The sequence below is a fragment of the Crocuta crocuta genome, unplaced genomic scaffold (assembly GCF_008692635.1).
Source record: "Crocuta crocuta isolate KB4526 unplaced genomic scaffold, BGI_CrCroc_1.0 scaffold230, whole genome shotgun sequence".
Lineage (NCBI taxonomy): Eukaryota > Metazoa > Chordata > Mammalia > Carnivora > Hyaenidae > Crocuta > Crocuta crocuta.
Genome location: NW_027527393.1, coordinates 968,156 through 979,021, shown reverse-complemented (window position 1 = coordinate 979,021; position 10,866 = coordinate 968,156).

Genomic DNA, 10,866 nt, shown 5'->3' with positions numbered 1-10,866 from the left:
ACACAGAAGAAACATTTCAATGAATAGGAAGTGAGGGCTATATTTCCCCAAAGCTAGTTTGACTAATTGATTTTGTAATCCTAAAAGTTTACCAATAATTTCAACTTTGTTTCAGATGACTAAAAAAACAAAATATCCTAAAATGAGGAGGCAGGACATGGGATGTTTGAAATTTGCACTTTGCATTTATTATAGTAACTTTATTTTTATTTATATAGGTATACAGATTTGCTTCTTGTTTTGCTGACACCTTATTATGAAGATAAATGAAATCTAAGAAACTTGCAGTGCAAGTATTTATGGAGACTATGGTATTTGAGGTTTGTCAGTTTCACAACTAGCTCCATTACCAAACCTTCTGACTCTTATTTATATGCCTACAACAATACACCTAGATCCACTATACAAAAGACAAAACTCAGCCTTGTCTTTTGCTTCCACCAGAAATCTAATCACATCCAAGGAGGGTCACAGTGTGACGTATGTACTAGCCTTGACCCTACTTTTATTTTCTTGGAAATGATATAAGATGACCAGTTCATTCTGATTTACCCAGAACTATCCTAGTTTTAAAACTAAAAATTCTGTTCCAGAGGGCAAACCAGAGTGTTGGTTACCCCAGATTCCCTCATTCTAGGGGCATTCTGAATCCTGCTATTCCTGTTTTATAAACCTCTTGATACACATACTGTGGCTCGCATATTCTACCTTTTCCAGACATTCATGAATTCAGGGGAATATTTTTTTAAATTTCTCTTTGAGTGAAAAATAAAAGCACCATTTCCTTAGCAAGGGTTGTTGCACGCATTTTTATCTGAGACAGAGAAAAAGCATGGTATTTACTTGAGGCTTCTGTGACTCATGCTCCTCCTTAGTGGTTGGGCAAGGATTTCCCCAAGTTGCTTTCTGGGAGAAAATGTCTCCTAGTAGTTTATGTATGGTGGGCAGTCATGCCTACCCTATAGGGATCCCACTCTGGATGGGTCAATGAGAGGTCACTCTGTCAATAAATCCTCAGTGGAGGATTCAGGAAGACTGGAGAATATACATTTGTTGTTATATCGAACTCATCAGTGGATTTTTAAAAATGATCTAGAGGGCAGGCTGAATTCTTAGCTTGGGTCTTTGGCCACCCTTTTGTCATATTAGACCCAGAGCCTCAACCCCTATGTCTAAGTCTTACACGGAGAAGAAACAGTATCATATGGATATCTTACCCATTTTCTCTGTCTCCTGCTAAGTGAATGTGATGCTGTGCCCATCCAGTTTCTTTTGAGTCCAGAAAACTTATAACTATGGCCTCTGCCACATTGCCTGACCTTAATTTTAGAACAAATGAAGAAAATTGGCTCAGAGAAAAAGCATATTTCAAGACAGATCTTTAGTCCCTAATGAAAGTTTAGCATAGTGACAGAGACTGCACAATGAGTCGTTGACCATTGCTTGTTCCTATGGGCACACAGCTAGGTCATACTTTCCAGTCTCCATTACAATTCAATGTGTGACTGAGTTCCAGCCAATAGAATATGAATGGAAGTGATGTCACTTTCAGGACTAGTCCATGAAAACCTGCCATTTACTATTCTCCATGTTATTTCCCTTTCCTGGCTTGATGCAGATGATTATAGCCATCTTAAAATTGACATGTTGAAGATTCAGAGCTACAAGATGGGCAAGGGCCCCTAAACATTTGTTTGAAGGAAAGATGCCTTAAAACAGGAATACCCACAGTGAATATTCTGAGTGAGATATACAATTCAATTTCATCAATTTATGAAACTTCTGAGTTTTGTCTATACAACACCTAGTGTTACTTTAAATAATACACATAGCCATTAAAGGAAGATTCTAGAACCAGGCTGCTAGAAGTCAAGTCTTGGCTATTCTATATGCTGTCTTTATGTTCTTGAGCAAATATCTTAAACTTTTTGTGCCTTAGTTCTCTTACCATTAAAGTAGAAATGTTGATGGGTACCTACTTCATAGAGTTGCTGTGAGGATTAAATTGTTTATTACATATAAAGCACTTACAACAGAGTCTGGCATTTAAAATGTACTATGTAAGTGTTATTATTTCATGAGACTGAGTTTATTTATTTATTTTTTTAACATTTATTTATTATTGAGAGACTGAGAGAGTGTGAGAGGGAAGGGCAGAGAGAGAGGAGACACAGAATCCAAAGCAGGCTGCAGGCTCCAGCCTCCAAGATGTCAGCCCATAGTCCGATGCAAGACTCGAACTCACGAACCGTGAAATCATGACCTGAGGCGAAGCTGGACGCATAACCGACGAGCCACCCAGGCGCCCCAATGAGACTGAGTTTCAACAGTAATTTTTATGCATATGTTTTTCCAAAGCAGCTTTTATTTTTTTTCTTATTACTGGCCTTAATTTTTCAACATTGCTACATTGGATCTTATTTGAGAGTCACTTGTGTCCATGTTTCAAGGCTTTAAAACTACTGTGTCTCCCTCTCTCTCTGTCCCTCCCCCACTCGTGCTCTGTCTCTCTCTGTCTCAAAAATGAATAAACTACAAAGAAATTTTTTTTTAAAACTATATATATCATTGCCAGATTCTGCCACTCTCTCACAATTGTCATTGTTTCTCCAGTTTTTAAAACAATCTACTGAGATATAATTCACACACCACACAATTCAACTCTTTAAACTCTACAGTTCATTGTCTTTTGTATATCCACAAAGCTGTCTGTTGGTCACCATTATTAGTTTTTTTTCTCTATCTCTGAGGACTACTACTGCCGGAGGCTGGCTCCAGACAGGTCCAGGGATCCCCGAAGGATGGACGGTGTCAGAGAGGAAGAGAGTGAGAGAGCCCCAAGATTCTTTCTGATCACCAGGCAGGCATCTCTGCTCTGACTGGGGCTCAACTTTATTTTATAATTGTTTGGGGGATGGCACAGAAGTGGCATTTGCCTTAGACAATGATTTCTGATGACAAACTTCTTTGATATGTAAGAATTTCCCAGAACATAGATTTGTAGAAGACTCCTGCATAACCTTTATCAATAGTGATTGAGGTAGGTGATTTAGATGCTTATCCTATGGGGAAGGAAGGTATCTTTAGCATACAAGACAATGTTTTTAGTATAAAAAGGGTGAAGTTAGTCTTTTGTGGGCAGGGGTCAATAGCATGTTTAAGGAAAAGTACTAAGAAAAACAGGTCTTTCAAGAAACACCTTTGCTCCCATAATCACAAATGAAGAAGTTCCTCAATAGGTTCCTTCACAGGGAGCAATTGGCATATTCAAGACCAGAATAAGTCACTCACAAATGCCTTGGGGGGGTGGGAGGGGGTCAGTGCTCCAAGCAGAAACAATTGGGTGGGGGTGGATATCTGTCCTTAACTCTAAATTAGGCTCTTTGTCTCAGGACCAGACTCAATTGTAACTCTTGTGTTCTTAGCCCCCTTTATTATGTAAGTCTTGGATCTGCAAGGCCCATAGGAAGAGCCTTTTGACAATCATCCACAGTGCTTTCATCTGAAATCTCTTTTGAAAAGGCAGGAATATGCTTTTCCTTATGAGGGATCTGTGTGGGGAATATTGGTCTGATCTGGAATATTGTGAGGCCTGGTCAGTACCAGCAGCCTCATTTCCAACATGAGCCAGTAGTAGCAGAAGGAGATACCAGTTTTTGTTTCTCATGGCAGGAGCTGTGCAAATGTTGCCATTTCCTCGCTGTGATCTTCATCCAGTGAGGCCAGTGCGGCTCCCAGCATACTACGTCCATAATATTTTAGGAGCTTGCTACAACAATGACCCCGAATTCTAAATTGTTGAGTGCATTCACTGGATTCCCTACTGGAATCTAGGACCTCTAAGAGTTTTTAGCTCTGACAAATGGTTCCGGCAGCCAGTTGTTAGCTATTGAGCCTTAAGGGATTACTGTTTTGTTAAAGGAAGTGGGTCCAGGTACTTTTTTTTTTACTCCTATCCCCCACCTTTATTGCGATATTATTGACATATAACATGCAGGTTTAAGGTATGCAATGTGATGATTTGATACACACATATATTGCAAAACTATTACCACAATAAGTTTAGGTAACACCTTCATGTTTATCACTTACACACCTAAAAATGGTGTGTAAGTGATAAACATTTAAAATCTACTATCTTAACTTTCAAGTTTATAATGCAGTATCATTAATTGGAGTCACAATGCTGTACATTAGATTCCTGAGACTTTTTCTCATAGGTGGGAATTTGTACACTTTGATTAAGATCTCCCATTTCTCCCAATCCCCAGCCTCTGATAACCACCATTCTATTCTCTGTGAGTTTGACTGTTTTAACTGCATGTAAGTGAGAACATATGGTATTGTATTTCTATATGACTCATTTCATTGCACAAAATGCACTCAGTCATTGCATGGTGTTGCAAAAGGCAGAATTCCTTCTTTTTTGTGGCCGAATGACATTCCATTATATGTATACAATTGATTTTCTTTACTCATTTATCCACTGATCGATGCATAGGTTGTTTCCATGTTTTAGCTTTTGTGAATAATGCTGCAAGAATCATAGGGTACAGATATCTCTTGGAGGTAGGGTTTTCATTTCCTTTGGATGTATACCCAGAAGTGAGATGGCTGGATCATATGGTAGTTCCATTTTTAACTTTTTGAGGAAACTTCATATTATTTTTCAGAATGTTTATACCAATTTACATTCAGGATAAGACTCTTTATCAGTTCAAAGTGTCTGCCATGATGTACTAATTTTTCCCTTTGAGGAAAGACTCCAATTTTTTAAGTAACTTTTTGTTAGTCACTGCTAGATTAATATTCAACTTTTGGCTTGAAATTTTCCACTTGATTTATTCATTCCAGTAAGTCATATAATAAACTTCATTATTTCTCTGAACCACTTAATATAAAATAGTTCTTTCCCTGTCAAGGCTGTAATTCTACTTTCAGAGTAGTTTCAGTAACTTTTCAGACTACTCAGTAGTATTCCAAGGATTATGCATGCAATAAAAAGGAAGACGAGCTCTTGATATAACACCTGGGTTGTTATTTAAGTTCCTAACTCTAGTTGTTAGTTCAAAAATTCTAGATGAGCCACCAATTATAAGCCAAAATTCCAAAGGGTCTTCCTTGCACAGATGGATACAGCCTTGACTCAAGGCCTATGGCTTTTCCCTGAATTCAGCACTTCCTGACCCTGAGGCTAAGTGCATTCTGCAAGGAAACATTTACACAAAGATATGTGGTGGTTTACTTAAAACCCTCATTTCCGTTTTACTTCCTTAGCTTCCCAGGTGTCTCTATCTTTGAAGTCAAATAGACTGATCTGCCTCTTATTGACCTTGCCAGAAACTCTTTCTCAAGCACATTGTGATTTTATGGTTTCACTTAATGTTTGCAAGAAGTAGTAGCAGGTAGAACATCTTATAAAGTGTGGGGTTTCCTCCCTCTAGTTGACTCTGAATTTCCTGCAAGCTGTCCTCTTCATGGTTTAGATGGTTCCATAACAATCAAAAATCCCCACTCGTTATATGGAACCCTCTTTGCTTTTCATAATACTAAGATTTGTAGTCAAGCTTGTGCACTGCAATCGACTACTCCTAGAGATAAACTTGCAGCCAGAAAGATTTTTCAAATGTCCACATCCCCCACCCGTCTCCAGGAAAGTCTAGTGAATAAACTGTTCTCAATCTCTTTATAAAATCAATAACCATCATAGAAAGGCCAGAGAGTTTTCAAACATTTTGAACAGATCTTATGTATTGTAGATATCCAACAATAAAGAAACAATGAACTAGAGACCCACAATACGGTGTGACTTAAAAATTTAATGGAATTTTTGATTTATGTCAAAATAGATTGCATGCCAAAAGACCAGCTTCTGGATTGTGTTACTTTTATCATGATGAAAAATACTATTAAATGTGCCATTGAAAATTAAGTAATGAAATGATTTGACATATGAAAGAAAATTTTAAAATAGTAGTTTTTCTTCCAACTGTCACAACTCATTTAGATACCAATTGTCTGCAATTGCAAATCTCTGAATCCAAATGTCAGCAAATGGCTGCCTGTGGTGGCGAAGATGTCTCTAAGGTGAATATGAATATTAATTGCCAGAGCTGTATCAAGAAAGAGACCTATGATTGGTCTATTCTTTTGTTAGATCAAAAATATGCACAAACATTGGAATATCTGGCAGAAATAAAGACCCAAATCTAAAGCATCCTCAAGAACATTTTAAGTGTGATACTATTCTGAAAACACTTTTCCCTTGTCCATGTATTACATCCCATCTGCTCCATCAATTTTTTTCTGCACACTTCTAGAGACACTGCCAATATATCTGGAAGAAGGAGGAAAAGATAGGAGAGGAATACGTGTTTTTTCAGATTGCCCTGCCTGTCAGTGTGTCATGGTCATATTATCTCACACACAGCTTATGTATTTAAAAATGTCATTTTTGGACACATTTTTATAGAGGAAAACTACTGACGTGTTTGGGAATGGTCCTGACAAACCTTAACAACATCTTTTGTAACTATTATGGACTACAGAGAAAAAGGATAAATCTTTGAGACAGAGGCACTTGGCTTTCTTGTAATAAAAAAATACTACAGAATGATATGTTAAATAAAGATAATAGAGAATATCATATACATATGTAAAAATAAATATTACCTTACATGCTTTTTAAAAATAATAAAATAAGGAAAATATGATTTGGTAGAAACATAGATTAAACCAGTTTTAGAAGATTTTATATTTTATGACATAAAGTAATTGAATACTTGGACAAAAAGTTTGTTCTTATTTTCAAGTATAGAAAAGCATTTTTGAGATAATTAGATTCATTTTTTATTGTAAAATGAATGATTAAAACAAACTACAACAATGTTGGATTTTCCTAGTATTTGTTTAAATCTACGATCAGAAGATTAAAATTCCCATTATTTCACATTGGAATATTCCCTTTTCAGAAACAAACATTTCTTGGGGTGCCTGGGTGGCTCAGTCAGTTAAGCCTCTGACTGACGCAGTTCATGATCTTGCGGTTCATGGGTTCGAGCCCTGCATCGGGCTCTGTGCTGACTGCCAGCTCAGAGCCTGGAGCCTGTTTCAGATTCTGTGTGTCTCTCTCTCTGACCTTCCCCTGCTCACGCTGTTGCTGTTTCTCTCTCTCTCTCTCTCAGAAGTAAATAAAATATTAAAAAATGTTTAAAAAAAGAAACATTTCTCAAATCCATACTAAATATAATATTATTAAGTACTAACATTTCTTCTAAACCTTCTCTGATTTACACTGGAAAGCAGTACATTTTATTAGTTGCTAATAGTTAAAAAAAAATAAACTGTCTCCATAGAGAGCTCTACTGTTCTGTCTCTTCCTCCCTTTTTCTGTGTAACACCCATGGGATTTACACCAGACCTACTCTCTTAATTTTGGTCAGATTCTTTATTCCTTGAGATGAGAGGTAACTGGAGATTTGCATTTATTGAAAGTCCTTTTGGATACTGTTGCAGTGGGCTGAAAAATGACCCCTACAGTTACCAGATCTTCATCCCTGGACCTCATATGGTAACGTATGCTTCTGTAGATGTGATTAAATGAAGAATTTTGAGCTGAGATTATCATAGATTATCTGGGTAGGCCTTAAATGCAATCATATGTATCAAAAAAGTGAGGCAGAGACAGAGTGGATGTACACATGGAGAGGGTGATATGAAGCTGGAGGCAGAAAATGCAGTGATAGAACCATAGGCCAAGGAATATGGGCGTCTACCAGAAGCTGGAAGAAATGTGGAACACATTCTTCCCGAAAGCCTCCAAACACAGCATACCCTGCCAACACTTGTTTCAATCTAGGGAAACCGACTGCAGGCTTTGTTCTCCAGAATAGTAAGAGAATCAGTTTCTGTTATTTTAGGCCAGTTTGTGGTAATTTGTTAACAGCCTCAGGTAAATTAATATACCTGCCATCTATCAAATTTGGTGTAATAAATATATAATTATTTCATATTTTTACTGATCAGATTTCCTTTTTTATGTTTTTTATGTTTTTATTTTATTTTTGAGACAGAGAGAGCCAGAGCACAAGTGGGGAAGGGTGGAGAGAGAGGGAGACACAGAATCTGAAGCAGGATCCAGTCTCTAAGCTGTCGGCACAGAGCCTGACGCTGGGCTCAAACTCACGGACAGTGAGATCATGGCCTAAGCTGAAGTCGGATGCTTCACCAACTGAGCCACGCAGGTGCCCTGCTAATCAAATTTCTGAAACCAGTCTGTTATTATTCAGAATTTTCTTTTTGAAATCCTCTTTGCCAATCAGATAGAGACATGAGAAAACAAATAGAATAGGATATGATTAAAATGTATCAAAACGTGATTCCTTTAGAATGTTTCATAAACAAGATAAGAATAGCCATTTATTTATTAAAGTAAATAAATAAAGTCAGGTTATCCCTAAAATCTACCATAAAATTATATAAATATCACCCAGACCAATTTAACTCACTCACAATTTCTTAGATAATATAGAAAAAGCATGTTTTATCATCACTCACTCACAGTTTCTTAGATTATATAGAAAAAGCATGTTTTATAGAATAAATGTATATATCAAGATTATAATTTTAGACATAATCCTCTTTCAAACAATTAGAGAAAGGTATAATTTATCATATACAATGGTATACAAAAACAAATCTGAAATGAATCAGATTTCTAAAAACCTTTTAAAAATAACTAGATTCTCTTGAAAAATATTTGGCAGAAAGATAATAACATTATATTTATAAATGTGTGAAATACTTTAGAAAGCATATCTATAGAGAGGAGTTCATTTTTTAAAAGATGCTACCACATTCAAAATAATAATTGGTGAACTAGGTGCATAATAAAGTAATTGAAATATTTAAAGAAAAAATATTACAGAAAAATTATAAATTGGAATGAAAAACACTAGAATAAAATTCCATTCAGCTGTTATCAAGCCTTATCAAGTAACCTTAGAAGTTTGGATGTAAATCTTTGCTTTTGCTCAGACCATATTTTAATGTATTGAAGAAGAATTGTTGATATGAACTGTTGGACTGAGAAAAGAAATACAAAAATTCAGTAGCACACCAAAATATTTACTGCATCCACAAATACAGAAGCTTTTAAAGTAGTAGTAAATAGAATTAATTGGTTTACAACAAAAATAATTATACATGAGCAAAATATTTTCCCTGGAATGCACAAATGATTTTATTTCAAATGAGGACAAAAAAGTTAAGAAATCAACAACAATTTAAAAAAATATAAATAGATAACTCAGAAAAAAGAAGCAGTTAAAAACGGAAAGGAATAATCACTATAATTACTCTTCAAGGAAATACAAACTAAAACAACATCTCAGGTTTTCAAGCAGGTTTGCTGCATTTTTTATTTTTTAGTACCAAAAACTCAACAACAGCAAGTAAGTCATGAGATAGACCCTCTCGTACTCTACTTAGGGGAATATCATTTAGAGCAACATATTTAGAAAGTTATTTAGCAATAATTCTTAAAAGTAATAAAATATTTATACCCTTTGACCTAATAATTCTACTTCTGAGAATCTTTCCTAAGAGATTAATTTAAAATGCAGATGCTTTTTGCTCAAAGATATTCATCATAGCATTTTTTGAACATTAGGACTTTGGAAATAAATAACTTTATGTGTTTCAAAGCTGGAAAATAGGTATGGTATGTTACATTTATCTGCTGATTGATTGACTGATTAGTTGTTGGGTTTGGTATATGGATTAAATTTTGCATTTGTTAGAACAAAAAGAATAGCTGAGTTAAAGATATGGATATTAGCAAAAGAGGAAATAATATAATAATATCAGAAAAGGAACATAAATACAGTGTAGGGGTTAACAATGACTATAAATCACTACATATGCATGGCAGGTTCAATAAAGTCCCCCAAATATGTCTACAACCTAACCTCTAGAACCTAAGGCAAAGGGGATTTGCCGGTGTGATTTAAATTAAGGATCTTGGGATGGAGAGATTATCTCGGATTGTACAGTTGGACCGATCTATTCACAAAGTCACTGTAACAGGAGTGAGAAAGGAGTCAGACCGAGTCCAAAAGGATGGGTGATGATAGAAACAATGATTAGAATGATGTACTTTGAAGATGGAGGAAGGGCCACACACAAATCAGGGAATATAGATAGACAGCCCTAGAAGCTGAAAAAGACAAGGAAACAGATTCTCCTCTCAGACTTTCCAGAAAGAACCAACCTTGCTGACATCCTGACTTTAGCCTGATTTTTGACCTCTATTCCTCAGAAATGTAAGATAATCAATTTTTGTTGTTTAAACCCACCAAGTTTATTGTAATCTGTCATAGCAACAGTGCAAAACTAATACAACATATATACAGGCATGTCCGTAAAATATTTAATAGGAAAATTGCTACTCATTAGAAACATTTTTTTTGTGCTTGAGTATAGTTGACACACATTAGTTTCAGATGTACAACCTAGTGATTCAACTTCTTTACATACTGTGAGGTGCTCACAATGGTGTAGTTACCATCTGTCACCATACAACACTGTTAAAATTGGCCATATTCCCTATGCTATGCCTGTTATTCCTGTGACTTCTTCATTCTATAACTGGAAGCCTGTATCTCCCGCTCCTCCTCACTTATTTTGTGCGTTCCCCACCCCCGCCCCTCCAACAACCATCAGTTTGTCCTGTGTATTATAGGTGTGATTCTTCTTGTTTCCTTGTTTATTCATTTGTTTTGTTTTGTAGATTCCATATATAAGTGAAATTGTATCACATAGGATCATTAAGTAAATGTAAATTTACATTGTGGAAGATTTCACTGG